This window comes from Petaurus breviceps, unplaced genomic scaffold, assembly GCF_028583685.1.
Source record: "Petaurus breviceps papuanus isolate PSGF00001 unplaced genomic scaffold, PetGlider_PUasm1.0 115, whole genome shotgun sequence".
Taxonomy (NCBI): domain Eukaryota; kingdom Metazoa; phylum Chordata; class Mammalia; order Diprotodontia; family Petauridae; genus Petaurus; species Petaurus breviceps.
This window is the reverse complement of record NW_027185612.1, coordinates 7,347,590-7,365,566: the sequence shown is the minus strand read 5'-3', so window position 1 is coordinate 7,365,566 and position 17,977 is coordinate 7,347,590. Positions and strand designations below refer to the sequence as shown.

Genomic DNA, 17,977 nt, shown 5'->3' with positions numbered 1-17,977 from the left:
GCAGGATATCCCATCGTGGGTTGTGGGAGAGAGCACAAAGAAGTTGATTTCAAACTTCAGCTTTTATTTAATTTACCACTTACCTTGAGCAAACCAAGGAATGGACCTCTAGTTTTTCCTAACAAGGGTAGGGCATTCTCATTCTACCATCTTATAGCGTGGGGGAAAGGGGTATGTACAAGAGGACTGGCACCTCTGGTGTGAGGACTTGCTAAGCCCTTGTCAGGGCTGCTCATCCACCTTTGGTTTCCATAACTCTCACCTGTGGCTCCACAAAGTTGTAACACGCACACAGCTTCACCTTGGCAAACCTTCTTGCAGATGAGCTGCAAGATAGGCCAAGGGGCCTTTCCCCCAACATGGCGCCAAAGGCGAAGAAAGAAGCTGTTGTCCCCCCCAAGACAGAAGCCAAGTCTAAGGCCTTGAAGGCCAAGAAGGCAGTGCTGAAGAATGTCCATAGCCACAAAAAGAAGAAGATCTGAATATCCCCCACCTTCCGGCAACCCAAGACACTGAGACTTCGAAGGCAGCCCAAATACCCTTGGAAGAGTGCCCCTTGCAGAAACAAGCTTGATCACTATGCCATCATTAAGTTTCCCTTGACCACCGAGTCTGCTATGAAGAAGATTGAGGACAACAACACCCTGGTCTTCATTGTGGACGTCAAGGCCAACAAGCATCAGATCAAGCAGGCTGTAAAGAAGCTGTATGACATTGATGTGGCCAAGGTCAACACACTGATCCGGCCCGATGGAGAGAAGAAGGCCTATGTCCGTCTTGCTCCAGACTATGATGCTTCAGATGTTGCCAACAAAATTGGAATCATCTAACTTGCTGTGTCCCCATTCCACCTATGATAAAAATAAAGTTTTCCAGAATAAAAAAAAAAAAAGATAGGCCAAGGGTAACCCCTCAGACCTCAGACCTGCTGGTGAGTTAGGGGCATGTTTACCCCCAGCATGTGAAGACTTCCTCTAGCAGAATGGGCAGATGAGAACACTTTGTTCCAAAGGCCATGAAGGCTGCTGAAGCAGGAACTGTGGAACACTGGGAGCTTGGTCAGACATCAAAGACACCAGGGTCATCTGCTACATTCCAGAACATCACCAGTTATCCTGACTTTTGCCCTATCACTGGATTTTGATGACTCTGGAAGATAAAATAAGGCTGACCATCAATTCTACCTCACTTCCATCCAATTCACCCAGGAGGCAAGATGATGGAATCCTAATAAAGCTGCCCCAGTATTCTAACTTCCTTATGGGCCTCACCAAACAGCAGACATGTCCTGATTTAACCACACAGTCTGGCTTTAACCACACCACAGGCCCACAGACTCAATCATAGGCCTCACTGAACAGCAGGCCCACTGCCCTACCCCCATCCCCGACTCAGTATCCTAACTTCCTCATCTATGCCTCACTGCCGCACTAGAACAGCAGGCCTTATGTGATAGAATCCCAGCCCCTGCCTCTAGCTAGCCACTGCCCCCAGAACCATTCCTCATATTTCCCCACAGAAACAGCAAGTGTGTCCATGCACTCAACCACAACCACATCCATCTAATCTCAGACAGGACCACAGTAGCCAGACAATCAGAAAGCACCACCAGAATGTTGCAGCAGGATGTGGACCCCACAACAATAGAAGGGACTTTCCCTAAGGAGGCACCGGAGCTGTAATAGCAAAAGCTTCACTTTAAGTCAACTTATGACGTAGAGAGGCTTATTGTAATATCATAATCATACATACATGCCCCCCCATGGGCTTTTGTGTATGCATCATGGGTAATCGTATGTGCAATTCCGGTGAGGCTGGGACCTCTCCCCTATTATCTAACCCCTTCACAAACCCCTCCTGACTTTTTAATATTCATAATTTCTGTTGTATAATCAGCATCATTACACTGTTAAATTGCCTGTCCTGTCTTACTGAAGTTGCAGTTCCTTCTTGGAACTCAGTCTGTTTCTGAGAGGTGTTACTCTCAATAAATGCCTTTGCTTGGATTGGAGATGGTCTGAGTCTGTGAATTTTTTCGAGATGACCCCCACAACACACCATGAAACTGCAACAAAGCCATCACCCTGTGATGTCATGGGTCCTCTCTGAAAACAAAGGACAAACAACATCATATACCATGTAGGAGTATGAGTGAGGCCAACCATAGGTAAAATTGCAAAATGGGCTACGTGTAGTCCATGGTGTCTTATCATAATTTCCCTTTTTAATGTTCTCTTCCACCACCACCCCTCCCTTAGTACATAGTGCCCTTGTCCCTGATACTCAGGGTGTCCCATTATGATACCATACCTTGGGGAGAGGGGTAGTATCCCATGATTCTTACATCTCCCATGATCCCCTTCAAAACTATGTTATATCTTATTCCCTTAGTGTTTCATATGCTCATTTGCACTGAGGAACATCATGGTTAGCCCTTATTAAGGGATGGCAGTAATGCTGAGACTTTAGGTAACTGATAGCAAGCTAAACTAGGGGTAGGAAAGAAGAGATAATTCTTGACTTCTCCTAGGTTGGAGGGAGATAACATGACTTCATAAATTAGACTTATGTCCTTAGCTAGATTCTCTTGTATGCTGTCTGTCTCCCTATTTCTCTTCCTGCTCTCCCCCATCCCTTCTGTACACAGCACAATTCTAGATACCTAGAAATTGCTGATTGAATAGACTAAATCTGTCCTGGTTCAGTCTATGGAAACTGCATATGGTAGATCCATGGTATATCCATGACTTTGATAGTAGATCATAGAATGTGGGAATTGGAAGAATCTTGAGATGCCACCTAGTTCAGACTCCTCATTTTTATGGATGAGGTCTTCAAAGCCTTTAGGCATCAATTGGCTTGCACTAGGTCACACTGAGAGTGAGACATGATCTTTAGTCTTAGCTCTGGGAAATAAGGAGCATGACCTTGAAGGAGGCTGGAGAGGGAACCCACACACAATCGGCTCACCTAAAACATGTCATTGGACCAGAAATTCCCATTAGAGACTGTTTGGATCTTAATGCTTTTCTTTGGGAGAGCCCAATAAAGCTGGCAAATGCAAGGGAGTAACAGCCAGCAAGATCAGCTGACACTAGGGACTGGGTCTGTAATTTCTTTGGTATAGGAAAATCACCACCCAGGAGACACTTCCCACCTATGTAGGGTGGCACCTTTTCTGTGATAGGTGCCTAGCATCACACAGAGAGCTCACACAACCAGTATATATCAGAGGCAAGACTTGAACCCAGATATTCCTGACTTTTAGGTCAGTTCTCCAACCACTGTCCCACATTGCCTTCTGTGAGAAGAAAATAAAATACAAATAAGATGCCTGGTAGGTGGGGGTAAGTAGACATGAGAATGGGGGAAAGGATCCTATAGCAAAGATTAACTTGATCTACTTCACAGTTTGGGATAGGACTGGCCTTGGCTTTGGGACACATGAGGCCAGTCTAATAATCCCTGCATTGGTGGTTTCTCACCCACCAGTTAGAAGATATGCTAAGATATACAGTAGATGCTTAAATTCTCAGTTATTTGCTGTAACAGTTGATGGACTATTAGAAATTTATGGTTTTTTTTTGTGGGGTAGGAGAAGAAGAAGGAATGGTTTAGACCTATGATTTCATCTGTGTAGGGAATTCCTGGTGTGGAAATGCTCTCTACCTAGGCAGGTATTTGCCTGAGGTACTGAGAAGTTAAGTATCATGGCCATGGTAATCCAGCAAGGAAGTATCACAGGCAGTACTTGACTTCAATGCTCAGCTTTCTTACTCCAAACTGTCCGTCTATCCACTATGTAATGCTGTCAATATATAGCAATTCTACTGCGTGACAATATTCACTTTATCTAAATCCATTCCATACTTGAAGGATATACCTCCAGTGACCTATGATTACTTATCTTTTCTCCAGACTACAGTCACAATAACCTCGAACAACTGAGTAAGAGGTGACCTTTTTTCTCTTGCTAAGTATAAATGACATTCAAATAGCCCCATGATACAAGGGGAAGGTGGGACATAGCTAGTCCTTTTTAAAGCATTTTATTGATACCTTTTTATACTTTAAACTATCCTTAACTCTTCCTTATAACAAAGAGAAACATTTAAGCAAGATCCACAATGACTATGGCTGGTAATGTATACTATATTCTACATCCATGTTTCACCACCTCTCTACTGAGAGGAAGTTGTATTTTATCATCAGGTTTCTAAAGCAGAGATTATCTACTATAATTAATCAGAATTTGACTTCTTTTTAGTGTTCCTTTGGTTCATATTATTATAGTCATGTACATTGTTTTCCATTCTGCTTACTTTGCCCAGTTTTAGTTCATACAGGTTATTCCATGTTCCTCAGAACCCTTCAATTTCCTTATAAATAATAATATTCTGTTTCATTCATATTGCACAATATTTGCAGTATTACTCAATGGGTGGTGATGGGTACCCGCTTTGTCTCTAAGTTTTTGCTACCACAAAAAAATGCTGCTAAAAATATTTTGGAATATGGTAACTTTCTGTCTTTAACCTCCTTGAGATATAATAGTCTTTTCTTTTTTAAAAAAAGTTTTAACATTTTTATTTAAAGTTTTGAATTCCAAATTCTATCCTTTCCTCCTCCTTCCCTCCCTCCCTTCCCTCCCCCCTCCCTGAAACAGAAAACAATCAGATATAGGTTATACATGTGCAATTAGGTAAAACATTTCCATATTAGTCATATAATAGTCTTTTCAATTAACTACAGGAAAGGTTCCTTTTCAGAAGTTTTGGTTTAGGGGCCCATGGTTTCTAACTTGATCAGTAGTTGGAGAGAAAGAGAGAGAGACAGAGAGAAACAGAGAGAGAGAGACAGAGACAGAGAGAGAGACAGAGAGAGAGAGAGTGTATTTCAACATGGCATTCATCCTGCCACTCTCTTTGGCTTGTCTGAATGGAGGCTGACTTGGATGGATTTGCATGATGGAAGAGGAGGTTAGGGCCTGAGAAGAGGAGAGAGTACTCCCAAGTGCTGTTTTTAAAAAACTAGACAGGGTAACTTTTGAAAGAGCCCCCTGCAGTGATACCTTGACTCACCTAGGGTAGTATCCCTTGAACGTTACAGACATCATGGTGACCAATCATCAAACCCCACTGCTTTTCCCTGTCATTACGGATGGCAGATTCTTAACAGTCCAGTTGTAACCACATGGACACAGTCTTGAGCCTTTTTATCTATGGACCTGGGATGTATTGAAGCTGAGTGAAGTTTCAGACTAGGAAAAAATTTCAGCAAGTAGTGGCAGCAGCCAAAGGTTTTGGTTTTGCAAAGAGAGAAACCAACAAAAGTGCCCTAAGTTTCATCCTACTAGACTGTCAATGACCCTCTGGGAAGTTGCAGGAGAAGCCTTCAAGGTGGATAGATTGCTAGCTGTAGGTGATAGTGGCTGGCAGCAGCACTCATTCAGTCCTCCAGTTTGGGGCTTGGCTGTCAGAAGGTGAGAAGAGTGGGGAGAGTGGTGCCTGTTGTGACGATGAATGTGAGGGCCGAGGGTGCCATCTATGCTAGATGCCTCAGTGATCTCATTATAGCCCTCTACCACATATTTTGGAAGTAAATCGATGAAGCACACAGTGACGAAAAGAATGGAAGGAGCCAGTAGAAAGGGGGTCTAACTGACCCGATTGGGTAAATTCATGAAAGATCCTTAGAGTCTTACACTAAAGAAGAGTGTTAGTCACCCACAAGGACCAGTGTTGCCTCTTGCAAAAAGAGAAGTAGCCAGCTCTCTGAGAGTCAGAGAGTACTTTGGCATTATCCCGAAGAGCTTTCTCTGCTGTGTTGGACAGTGACAATAGCAGGGAGAGATGAGTGATAGAGAACACTGATCCTTAGAATGGGTGTCCCCAGCATTCCTTGAGGATTCCATAGTTATCGGTTTAAGTCCACATGTGTCAAGACCATTGACTCACATGAATTAGTACCAGGAGGGAACGTAGGCACTATTTCTGGGTTCTTCACCTGGGTTCCATGAACTTTTTTTTTTAACACGTGATAACAATATTTTAATGTAATTGGCTTGTCTTGTAATCCTATGTACTTTATTTTATGCATTTAAAACCTTCTGAAATGGAATCACTAGGCTTCACCAGACTGCCAGAAGGATCTACAGCACAAAAAAGATCCAGCATCCCTAAGTTCTGTTCTAATACCTTCATTTTATGATACAGAGCCTGAGATGAAATGTCTTCTCCACGAGCACACAGGTAGTGAGTAGCAAAACTGGAATTTCAATCCAAGTCCTCTAAGTCCAAATTAAATACTGATTTTACTACTCCATGCATATTGTTTGTCAGGGGAGTTTGTTTTCTCTGGCTGTCCTCCAGGCCTGGAATGCTCTCCCCTCTGTCGCTCAGGCTGCTGACCTGCCTTCCTCTAAGTCCCAACTAAAACTCCACTTTTGCCTTCTCTACCTCCTCTTCATTCCAGTACTTTCCCTCTCTTAGTTATTTCCTATTTATCCTGTATATGGCTTGCTTTGTATATATTTGCTTAGATGTTGTCTCTTCCATTAGATTTTAAGCTCCTTGGGGATAAGGACTATCATTTGCCCCCTTTTATGTCCAGTGCTTAGCACAGTACCTAGCTGCCCTAACACATAGTAGGTGCTTAATAAATGTTTATTGATTGGAAATCATCTGTAAATGGGATGAATCCTCTTAATGGATACTTTGCAATTTCTTTTGGTTCCATTCCGGCTTTGTCTCTACCCTCCCACAAAAGCCTGGCTCCACAAATGAGTATAGTCCTATCCTCTGTGGGTGGCAGGATATTAAATTAAATTCCCTATTCCCTCCCAAATGAATCTCTTGTACTGTATCCTCCTATAGTCCTCAAATTCACTACCAATAAAAGCTATTCCTTAAGGCCCTGTACTTTCTCAAGGTCCCTGTTAATGGCTTGGTGTATTAATATGTATTATCTCTCATTAACTAGATTTGGAGTCAGAAGACATGGCTTGGAATCCTGGCTACCTGTATGACCTTAGGCAAGTTACTTAACTTCTCTTAGCCTCAGTTTCCTCAATTATATAATGTATGCATTGTACTAGATGGCCTCTGAGGTTCCTTCTGGCTTTATATCTATGCCCCAATGCTCTATATGACCCTGGAGAAGTCACTTCATCTTTGCCAGTCTCATTTTCCTCTTCTGTAAAATGGACATAGCAATAGTTGAGTTACTTCCCAGGGTTCTTGTGAGGAAAGTTCTTTTTTAGGCCTAAAAATTCTACAAAAAGACATTATTTTCTCCATGGCCCGCCCCCTCCCAGTCTAACTTCTATGATTCCCATGAGCCTAACACATAAACCCAGATTAGTTGATCATAAAAACGTGGAACACGGGTCAGTCAACAAACATTTATTAAGTGCTTCCTATATTCCAGGCTCTGTGTTAAGAATGGGACACAAAGAATGGCAAAAAGAGTCCCTGCTTTCAGGAGTTTACATTCTTTTTTTTTTTTTTTGCCTTTTGGTGGGCAATTGGGATTAAGTAACTTGCCCAAGGTTACATGGCTAGTTTTTTTAGTGTCTGAGGCTGGAACCGAACTCAGGTCCTCCCGACTCTGGGGCCAATGCTTTACTCACTGCACCACCTAGCAGCCCCCAAAGAGTTTACATTCTAATAGGAAAGACAACCCATCAATAGCTAGGTGCATAGAAGTTATATACAAAGTCGATGGAAGGTAATCTCAGAGGGGAAGGCACTTAGCAGGTGGGAAAACTGGGAAAGGCCTCCTGTACAGGTGGGGTTGTAGCTGAGTCTTAAAGGAAGCCAGAAGAACTAAGAGCTGGGGGGGGGGGGGGGGAACTGAGCATCATTCCAGGCCTCGGGTGCAGCTAGTGCAAAGCCGTAGAGATACAGAGCAGTATTGGTGTTGTATGGGAGAAGCAACCAGTATGGCGGTGCAGCTGTATTGTGAAATGAATGGTGGGTAAAGTGCAAGAAGAACAGAAAGAGGGGGTGGCTAGGTGGCACAGTGAGTTAAGTGCCGGCCTGGAGTCAGGAGGACCTGAGTTCTGTTCCGGCCTCAGACACTTAACACAAAAACTAGCTGTGTAACCTTGGGCAAGTTACTTAACCCCAATTGCCCTTCAAAAGGCAAAAAAAAAAAAAAAAGAGAGAGAGAGAGAGATAATTGAACCCATGGAAGCTGATGGAGTCACCATTGAGAGAGACCTTAGAGATCAGGTAACAGAGTCATCTGATTTGACTAAGTAAGGGAACTGAGGACTGATACACAGGAACCTTGGGATCCCATGCATATCTAGGAGCAGAACCAGGACTCCTAGTCTCCTAAGTCACAGTTCTTTGCTGAGGTGAACTAGCTATCAAGTAGCACAGAACAGGAGGGCCATGAAGAGGTGGAACCTGGAACAGGTAAGTTTTGATGGAGAAGAAGAAAGAGGAAGATGGCTGGAATAGCGGGCACTGTCTGCCAAAAGAGAACACGAGCAGGCAGCTCTAGAGGGCAGGGGCCGTGAGTGATGGGAGGATTCTGAGCAAGGTCCCTGAACACGTGAGCGTGGGCAGGTCAGAGGGCGGATTGCCCAAGATGTAGTCTACTTCCTTAAGACTATTGTAAGCAGTAGAGGGGATATTCAGAGGAGCGAGGTGAGATGATTCTTTTCCTCTAGTGACCCAGTCTGTTGACTCTGGTTTCTTGCTCCTTCCATCTTGGCTTCATCCCATTTCTACAGCGCCCTTTTGTATAGGAAAGGAAGTGATTAGAGCCCAATGAAAGTCAATAAAAGTCCCTTTAAATCCTGCTTTGGACTTCCAACCAGAACCTAGAGGCATAGCTACTCAATTTTGACCCAATTTGGAATGACTTTCCTGGAAGGAAAATGGGACCATTTTTTCTAAGTGTGTGTGACAGAGAGACAGAGAGAGAGACAGAGAGAGAGAGAGACAGAGAGAGAGACAGAGAGAGAGACAGAGAGAGAGAGAGAGAGAGAGAGAGAGAGAGAGAGAGAGAGAGAGACAGAGAGAGAGACAGAGACAGACAGAGACACACAGAGAGAGAGACAGAGAGAGAGACACACACACACAACAGACAGAGAGAGAGACAGAGAAAGGAGAAAAAGAGAAGTGAAGGAATGAAAGAAGGAAGGAAAAGAAAGAGGAACATAAAACCCTCAGGCCCTTAGCAGTGATATTTTTCTTCCTTTAAACGTAATTGTCTTCACAGCCTCCAAGCATGTCATTGCTTGGACATGGGTAAAGTATAAGGAAGGAGGTGGTTGGCTTTAGCTCAAGTTTCAAAAATTCCAGCTGCATTTTTCTAGAGGAAGTTTGAGATATTATTATGCAGTATCTAAAACTGTCAGAAACAAGTTCTGCAGTGGCATCTTCCCCCAAACTGCTTTGTCAGTTGCTTTCCCCAGGAAAATTATCTCGGTGATTTAAAAGGTAATCCGATCCAGCTGACATTTATAGGATATCTTCTATATGCAAAACACTGTGATAACCAAGTACAACTACACTGGAGCCCTGCAATGATACCTTCCTTAGGCGACTGCCACATGGCTGTGTTCTAGGTGAGATTATATTAAACTTGAGATCCTTCATGCACTTCCTGCAACTAAAGTCCCTTGGGTAATTCACATAGCTATAACAGACCTTGTTAGAAAGTGATACCCATTTCAAAAAGTTTATAGTGTCTAAGGGAAGCTTCTCCTTCTGTCCATTTTCTCCTGTTTCTTAGTGCCACATTTTGTGTGATTGACTATGGACATGTATATGGAATTTTGTGGGGGGATGGCAAAATTTATTCAGCAGTAATTATAACTGTGGCAGGTATCAGACCATCAAAGGCTCAAAGGGCAGACTTAGAGGTCCTAGAGGACTGGATTTCATTTCTAGGGCACCTTCTCCCTGCTCCTATGTGAATGACAAAGTGTCTATGGCTTCCACTCATCAAATGCACAGCTCTTGGCATAGGTGAATAGTGGCGATGACACATAACCTATTGTCACCAAATATTTATTGAGTTCCTGGGGTGTATGTGTTGTGCCAAGTGCTTTTCTTTGTCCTTATAACTTCAAACTGGTGTGTGTGTGTGTGTGTGTGTGTGTGTGTGTGTGTGTGTGTATTACAAGGTTTTGGGGGAGCTTGAACCTGGGGAATAAATGAGAAAAAGCATCCTCTTCCCACCCCCCTGTCATCTATGGAGAGCTGATGGTATCAATGGGTACAGAAGACTCTGGCTTATTCTTTGTTACAAGGAATGGCTCTCTAGGTAGCAAGGAAACATTTTATTTGCAAATGAAGGTGATATAAAAATACAACATAGCAATTAAAATTTTCTTAAATTTAGAAAGAAAAAGAGGGCTTAGGAATACTCTAAGAGGGTCAGGCCTGAAGTTCAATTTAATTCACTTCCAGAATCATTTATTAAGGACTTACTGTAGAGATAGCCCAGTGTTGGATATATCCTAGAAGACATATAAAATTTACACAAAACAGAATTCCTGGCCTCATGGAGCTTACAGTCTGGTAGGAATGCATGATGTATGTACAGGTATTGCTTTTCATTACAGTTATTTGTTCATGAGAGGTACAAAATGCTAAGTGAGATCCCAGCAACTGCCAACTGACTGACTAAAATTTTCACTTTTAAATGGATTTCTTGGGCATTGTCAGAGGAGAACACACAGCTGAAGGAACTCAAAGTTTAGCCGACGTGTTGGGGAACTCCCCGAGAGCTAAGATGGTGGCTGACAGATACAGAACAGGGATAGGACAGCTAAAGTCTCTAGGGGAACTCTAATTCTTCATATGAAGAAATTGGTCCCCAGGAAGATTAAATGACTTGCCCAGAGTCACACAGAGAGCCAAGAGAAGGGATGGGATTTGCATTCAGGTCCTCTGACTCCAAATCCAGGGCTTTCCCCAGTAGATCATCCAACAGTTGTATACTCCTATCTGCCAGAAGATTGTAAACTCCTAGAGGGCAGAGACCATACCTTAGGCCTCTTGTGAATCCTGTAAAGTGTGTTAGCATAGTTCTGAGTGCCTGATAGATAGCTAAAGCAACACTTGCTGAATTGAATTGTTGGAGAGAAAAGGAGGTCAGATAATATGGCAAAGAACCTTCACTATGGGAGGGAGGGAGGGAATCCTGACACCCGTTTGTACAGACCACTCATCATGTCAGTACTTCCTTCGATGAGAACCCATCCACAGAGGTGGGCATTGCTGGATTGCAGATCAAGTGATGATGGGAAGCCAGATGCCCAAATCTACCAGAATAATAGATAGGACTAACTAATGTTACAACCAATCCTATTTTAAAACTTTCCACATTTAATTCAATAAACAACTTAATCAATATTTTTTAACCTATGTACAGTTGATGGACAGTGTGGAATAGTGGATAGAAACCCAAACTCCCCAGAGGTCAGGAGGGCCTGGCTGCAAATCCTACCTTTGATGGAACCTGGCTGTGTGGTCCTGGGCAAGTCACTTAACTTCCCAGTACTACAGGGTGTTCCACAAGTCTGTGCTAATTTTAAGTTTTAATAGCTTAAAAATAGCACTGGGACTTTTGGGATGTTCTATATGGGTTACAAAGGTCGGCACCTTCCTGCAACCAATATAATAGAGTTTCCTCACCAGGGAGTTCCCAATACCAGCGAAATCATAGGTTTAGTGCTTGGCTGGTCCTTTATCTCTCTCCCTGTGTTCAAGGTACTATACACAGAAAAATGAAACAAGAAAGTCTCTGACCTTGAGAAGCTTCCATTCCGATAAGAATGTAAGATATAAAGTATGACATAAGGTACATGATTCAAGGCAAAAGAGTGTAAGGGCAAGAAGGAGATCCATATCAAAGGCCATGAGAACTTTCCGAGGGAGAGCTTGCTTTCGGCTCTGGATTCCAGGGATAGGAGGGCAGTGGATGAGCTGGGATTTGAAGAAACAGAAGGTTCTCAGCCAATGGAGATATGAAAGGAATGTGCTTGAGGGATGAGGGCAGCCCAGGAGAATGTATGAAGGCAGAGGAGGACAGGACCATACATACAAGCAGAAGAGAGAAAGTGACTCATGTTGGCTTAGCAGTGATGGGACACAATCCCCTAGGCTGAAGCCCAACTGTGGAAGGTCTTCTCTGTCAGCTTAAGGAATTGTAGTTATGCGACAGGTACTATGCATTTAGGGATAGAGAGACCTGAGCTTTAAGAGTGACTTTTTTTCCCCCCAAAGTATAACAGAATGAGAAAAGCGAAGCCTAACTAATGTGATAACTAGACTCTAATTGTTTTTATGTAAAGGAAGAGAGAATGAAAGGAGATATAGATTAAATGATCTTTTCATTTGGAGGATATTGGCAAATCTTTCCCTGTGTATGTGGTTGGGGGGAGGGATTATGAAAAGGCTGAGTGAATGAGGCCACATTCCTATATCATAGACAGGAAAATGTTGTTCTAGCTCCTTTTATACTGAGAGGCAGAAAGAATACTCAAAATCCAATATAGTTCTGCCTTTTGGTGACCTCATTGAAAATCAAGAAATCAAAACCATAAAATTTTTTCTCAATTTGGTTCCATCCTCAGGAGATGGTCTGGTACTTTGGACCAGAACTCAAAACATAGTCTTGTTTGTATCCCAAAACAAAACACTATTCCCTCCTCTTATAGTCCTTCTCAAGTCAGAACATATACAAAGTAGAAAACAGTTAATATAAGTCAGATCATGCCGTTGACTCGAATTCAGCTTGTAGTCCACCAAAACCTCTAGATCTTTTTTAGACAAACTTTAACCTAGGCATGCATGCTTTACCCACCTCTTACTTAAGAAATGATGTTGACTGATACAAACTGAAATATACTATTTTTCACTTTTTTTCTTTCTTTCTTTTTGGTTCTTCTTGTACAAAATTAATAATATGAAAGTGTTTTGCATGATTGCATATGCATAACCTATATCAGATTGTTTACCATCTCAGGGAAGGGGGAGGCAAGGGAGGATGGGGGGGAGTTGAATTTGGAACTCAAAACTTTAAAAAAATGTTAAAAATTGTTTTTAACATGTAGCTGGGGGTGGGGGGAAGTAAAATATTTTTCAAAAAAGAAATTGATTTTTGTGAACCAAAGTATAAGTCTTTATATTCAAGGAGTTTCTAAGCCTGCATTTCTGTTCATATCATGTAAAAGGGTTAAAAAAAAAAGTATAGGGGTGGCCAGGTGGCTCAGCGAGTAAGAGCACCGGCCCCAGTGTTGGGATGACCTGGGGAATGAATCCAGGCTCAGACACTTAGCACTGCACCCAGAAATAACTGGCCGTGTAACCTTGAGCAAGTTACTTAACCCCGATTGCTTTAAAGGAAAAAAAAGTATAAAACTTGTGGACCATAGACTTCTAGATTAAAGTTAGATTCAAAGACGGTAGATTAAAAAAACCCATACAATTTCATCATTCTTTGTTTTACCTTTTATGTCAAATGGGAATAATAATGACAACTCCTCCCTGTACCACACCTCACCCCCATGTTACAGGTATGAAGATCAAATGAGATCACTTCGTAAGTGCTTTGTAAAGGAATTATATGTTTTTTTAATTGGGTTATTTTCAAATGTAGCTATATAAGTACCTAACTTCCTACAAGGGAGGGATTAGGCAGGAGGTAAAAATAGAAGAATATTATTTACCTAGATTGTGTATATGATGTGTTTCAGGTCCTGCCATAGAACCAAGAGGAGACTAAGTTGAAGTCAGGTTAGCAGACTCTTGATCTCTGTTAGCTCAGATAAAGTATCTGAGTGATAGCCCCTCTAATTGTATTCAGTGTACAGAGAATCGACCTTCACTGTGCCACTTCCTTTAAAGATTCTGTGGAAGAATTTACAAAATAAGAGCTTTGCTTGAGTTTTTACTTGGGGCTGAATTGGTCTCGCTGGCAGACTAAAAGGTTGCCAATATTCTCTGCCAGCCTTCTAACATCTCTCTCTGTTTGGTGTTTGGTTTCTTTTTTTTAGGGGGGGAGGACCGGTTCTGGAAAGAACATAAATATTACTAGATGGCGATTCAGTCATTGAACTTAACAGTGACATCTCTGAGACAGCTTGAGCAGGGGAAGTCAAGGAATTCTGGTCTCTCTCTAATGCAGAGCTGAAGGCTATTTGAGGAAGATGTTTTTCTTCTCTTGTGGTGAAATGTCAAAAAACAAAGAAAAGGAAAAGGTTGGCTGACAGGCCAAAAAAATCTTGACGGAAATACTGAACCGACAGGAAATCCCTACTAGAATATTATTACACATGTCCCCAGAATACTTTTCATCACCTAAGATCATTCTTAACAGGCTAAAGCCTCATTAATTTGAGTTCTATTAGCAGACTTTACTTTTGAAAAAAGGGATTTGCTAAGCAATTGGAGGAAACAAGATTGGTGGTCTTATACAGATTGGGCATTTTCTATGTAACCTGCTTTCAAGCCTCTTAGAAACACTCATTTACATATAAGCTGGAATGCTAATTGACCCAAGGGAGTGAGATCTCTTTTAACTCCTCCTCTAAGTAGTTCTCATCTGGTCTCTAATCTCATGTTAGTCTTGTCTCTTTAAGGGTACCTTAATCTGCTTGAGAAGAGGAACCCTGTTTTCTCCTCTTTTGTCCCTCACATCTGTCTTTGTCTGTCCTATGATATCTTTTGAAATCATTACCCGACTTTTCCCTACTTTGGTAGCTATTAATGGATAGTTATTTCAATGCTTCAGTGGATATGTACTCTCTCAAAAAAGATAATAATGTATGTAAATCTCTTTGCAAATGCTACAGTACTTGGCAGATTTCAAGTGCTATACTTATGTCAGTTATCTCGTGAGTGTTAGAACTCTCTCCAAGAGACCAGACAGAAACCTGTCCAGGTTTCTTCATCTCTTAGGAATGCTTGTTCTTCCTGTCTCCTAGATATATACAGAGAAGCTCTACACAACATCCTGGAGGCCTTTTTTTAAGTCTTAACTTCTCATGGGTATCAGTAGAACCCTTGGGCAATCCATTTGTTATCTTTTGTACTTAATACATCATGTTCCTGCCCATCTCCTTTTCCAAACAGACTTTTTTCCTTGATGATGACTTTAACATGTTTTTCTTTGTCTAAAGTTGCTTTGATACTTTTGTTTTCTAGAACATCAAAATTCCTGAGTCAACCACTTCTTCATTACTTTACAGGTTCCACTCCTGACCCTAGGGACTTTATTATGTTACAGAAACCACCTTATCCTAGAAGCTCACTTCACCCCTGAAATTCTAACAAAGGGAGGATTGTCCACCCCTGTGGCCCCTCCTTTGATTGACTGATTCCTCTCAGAACCTCCATTTTATTTTTAAATTTTTTTTAATTTTTTGCTTTTTGGAGGGGTAATGCAGGGCAATTGGGGTTAAGTGACTTGGCCACGGTCACATGGCTAGTAAGTATTAAATGTCTGAGGCCAGATTTGAACTCAGATCCTCCTGACTCCAGGGCCAGTGCTCTATGCACCGCACCACCTAGCTGTCCACAACCTCCATTTTAAGGAAAGTGCCCAGCCATGTATTAATTTTTTTCTAGGCTCTACTCCTGACTTTCAGGACTTCTCTACCATGTTGTCACCATATGGGCATTCCCCTTCCTTTCCTCCCCAACACCATCTCCTTTTTAAGCTTCTTTATATATGTTGTCTCCCCCTGTCAGAATTTAAACCCCTTGAGTACAAGGACTGTCCTTTCTACTGGTATTTGTATTGCCAACTCTTAGACCTGTGTCTGCCACATGGCAAGACTTAATAGATGATTGTTGGCTCATCTTGACTACTGCAACCTTTTCTAGATAAACTGTCATCTCATAGAACTTTCCATTGGGATAATGAGAAAATGAGTCAAAATAAAACTCATCAATATAACATCAGAAGCTTAATTACATATGTATGGGCAGACAACAAATAACCCATTGACCTACATGCTTACAAGTGCTAAGTTGGATGTCTAATAACATAGGCAATTGTCCCCCACTCTCTACCAAGAGAAGGGATGACAACTTTTAAACCTTTTGCACACAAAACTTTCTTGGTAACATGCTTCAGTCTATTTATTCTCACCTTGGATCTTTCTGTTGTCCTTTAGTTCACCCACAATTGAGATTCTTCAGAGATTTTGCTGTTCCATGAATCTCAACTATATATAATTACTAGGAGAATACTGGTTTTAAAAAGATGAGTTGTAAAAATTTGGAACTCAAAAGCTTGTGGAACTGAATGTGGTAAACTAAAAGTTAATTAATTATTTTTTTTAATGAGTTGTATCTTGGAGTAACTTTGAATCACCGAAGGCATGCTTCAATTTCCCAAATGCAATCCAACACAATCCAATCCAATCCAATCTCTTCCTCTTGTCTAATTCTGGACCCAGCTGATTTCTCATCTTCAGTGGTTGCCGATGGATAACATAAGCATTCCTCATCTCTCTGGTGATCATGAATATATTTGAGAATGTTTTATAGGAGGGGACAGTCAACTGCCCTGAGGGTACACAACTATTGCTAAATCCGGATTGTGAAGATCAAATGAGATGACTTGGTAGGTACATTGTAAAGGAATTATAAGGTTTTAAAAACATTATTAGGTTGTTTTCAAATGTAGCTATATTTCCAGAGACGCTGATCTATCCCTAAGTGCCTAATTTCCTACAAGGGAGTTATTAGGCAGGAGGTGAAAATGGAAGCCCATTATTTACCTAGATTACACGATAAGTTTCAGGTCCTGCCTTGAATCAAGAAGAGACTAAGTTGAAGTCAGGTTAGCAGACTCTTGATCTCTATTAGCCCAGATAAAATATAGAATAGCTCCTCTAATTATATTCAGTGCCACTGCCTATAAAGAATCTGTGGGAAATTTTGTAAAATAAGAACTTTGAATCAATTCATCTGGTCAAAACAGAAGCCCCAAGTAGAAACTGAAGCAAAATTACAAAATTCACCCTCAGTGATGACACACTCCATGGAGGAAGTCCTAAACTCCTGGTTGAGTTTTCTTTTGTTAGGGACCCTGACCTCTGTGTCACAAATCACTGTCATTTTCCTCTATCAACCTTCAAAGGTCTGATGTGAAGATCTTATGGTTCTGGGCAACTGCATCCCAGGTATATGTAGTTGGTACTGCCTATTACCTTTTATTGGTGGGTGGCATCCAACTTAGTGCTTGTCATATGTTAATGAGTTCTTGTATGACCAGATCTAATATTGGGTTCTGTTCAAATAATTTTAAAACTCTAATAGCAGCCTATTTTAGGGCCCCAAGTCAATGTCCTCTGGCCTAAAAATGCCTTTCCCCAAGCGCTTTAAGCTGGTGTTGTCAAGTAACACAAAGGGCTTACTTGGATTGGCAAAAGCCAACAGTGGGCCAAGCATGAATCAGGCAGTTTAGACAGGAGTTTCAGAGATAAAGAATTTCACTGACACCTCTCATTCATAGAACCATCATTTATAAGTCCTTCTCATCTATTACTTAAGTAGGCTCAGAACTCCCTCTACTATTTGGCAGTGCTTTGAAGAATAACAAGTTAATAAGCTCCTTGATGTAAGTACTCCCTAGAATAGTATATGTCACAGACCATCATTGTCCACTCATCCTATGTGGTTGCTGTTTATATGCTTCCATCTGTCTTCCACAGCGGATATATTTAAAGTGCCAGATTTTGTGGTTATCAATGAAATTTAAAATAGATTTTTTCTCAAATGCAGACTGGCCTTCCAAATTGGCCCAAATCTGTGAGGTTTTTTTATTCAACTGGTGGGGAAGAAGTGACCTCCTACCACATGTATAGTCCGGATCAGTCTTAAAGAACCTCATCTAGCTGGCTTGTGTGAGGTGAGGGAGGATGTTGAGTTGGTGCATCCAGCCTTTATAGCTCCCAGTGGAACAATAATCCCTTTTGTCCAGTCTAGCTTTTGCTTGA

The 17,977-nt window shown here is 41.6% G+C and overlaps 1 pseudogene; it reads left to right on the top strand.

Moving 5' to 3' along the window:
• Positions 1-287: 287 nt before the first annotated feature.
• Positions 288-865, top strand: LOC138158818 (large ribosomal subunit protein uL23-like; annotated as a pseudogene).
• The last annotated feature ends 17,112 nt before the right edge of the window (positions 866-17,977 follow it).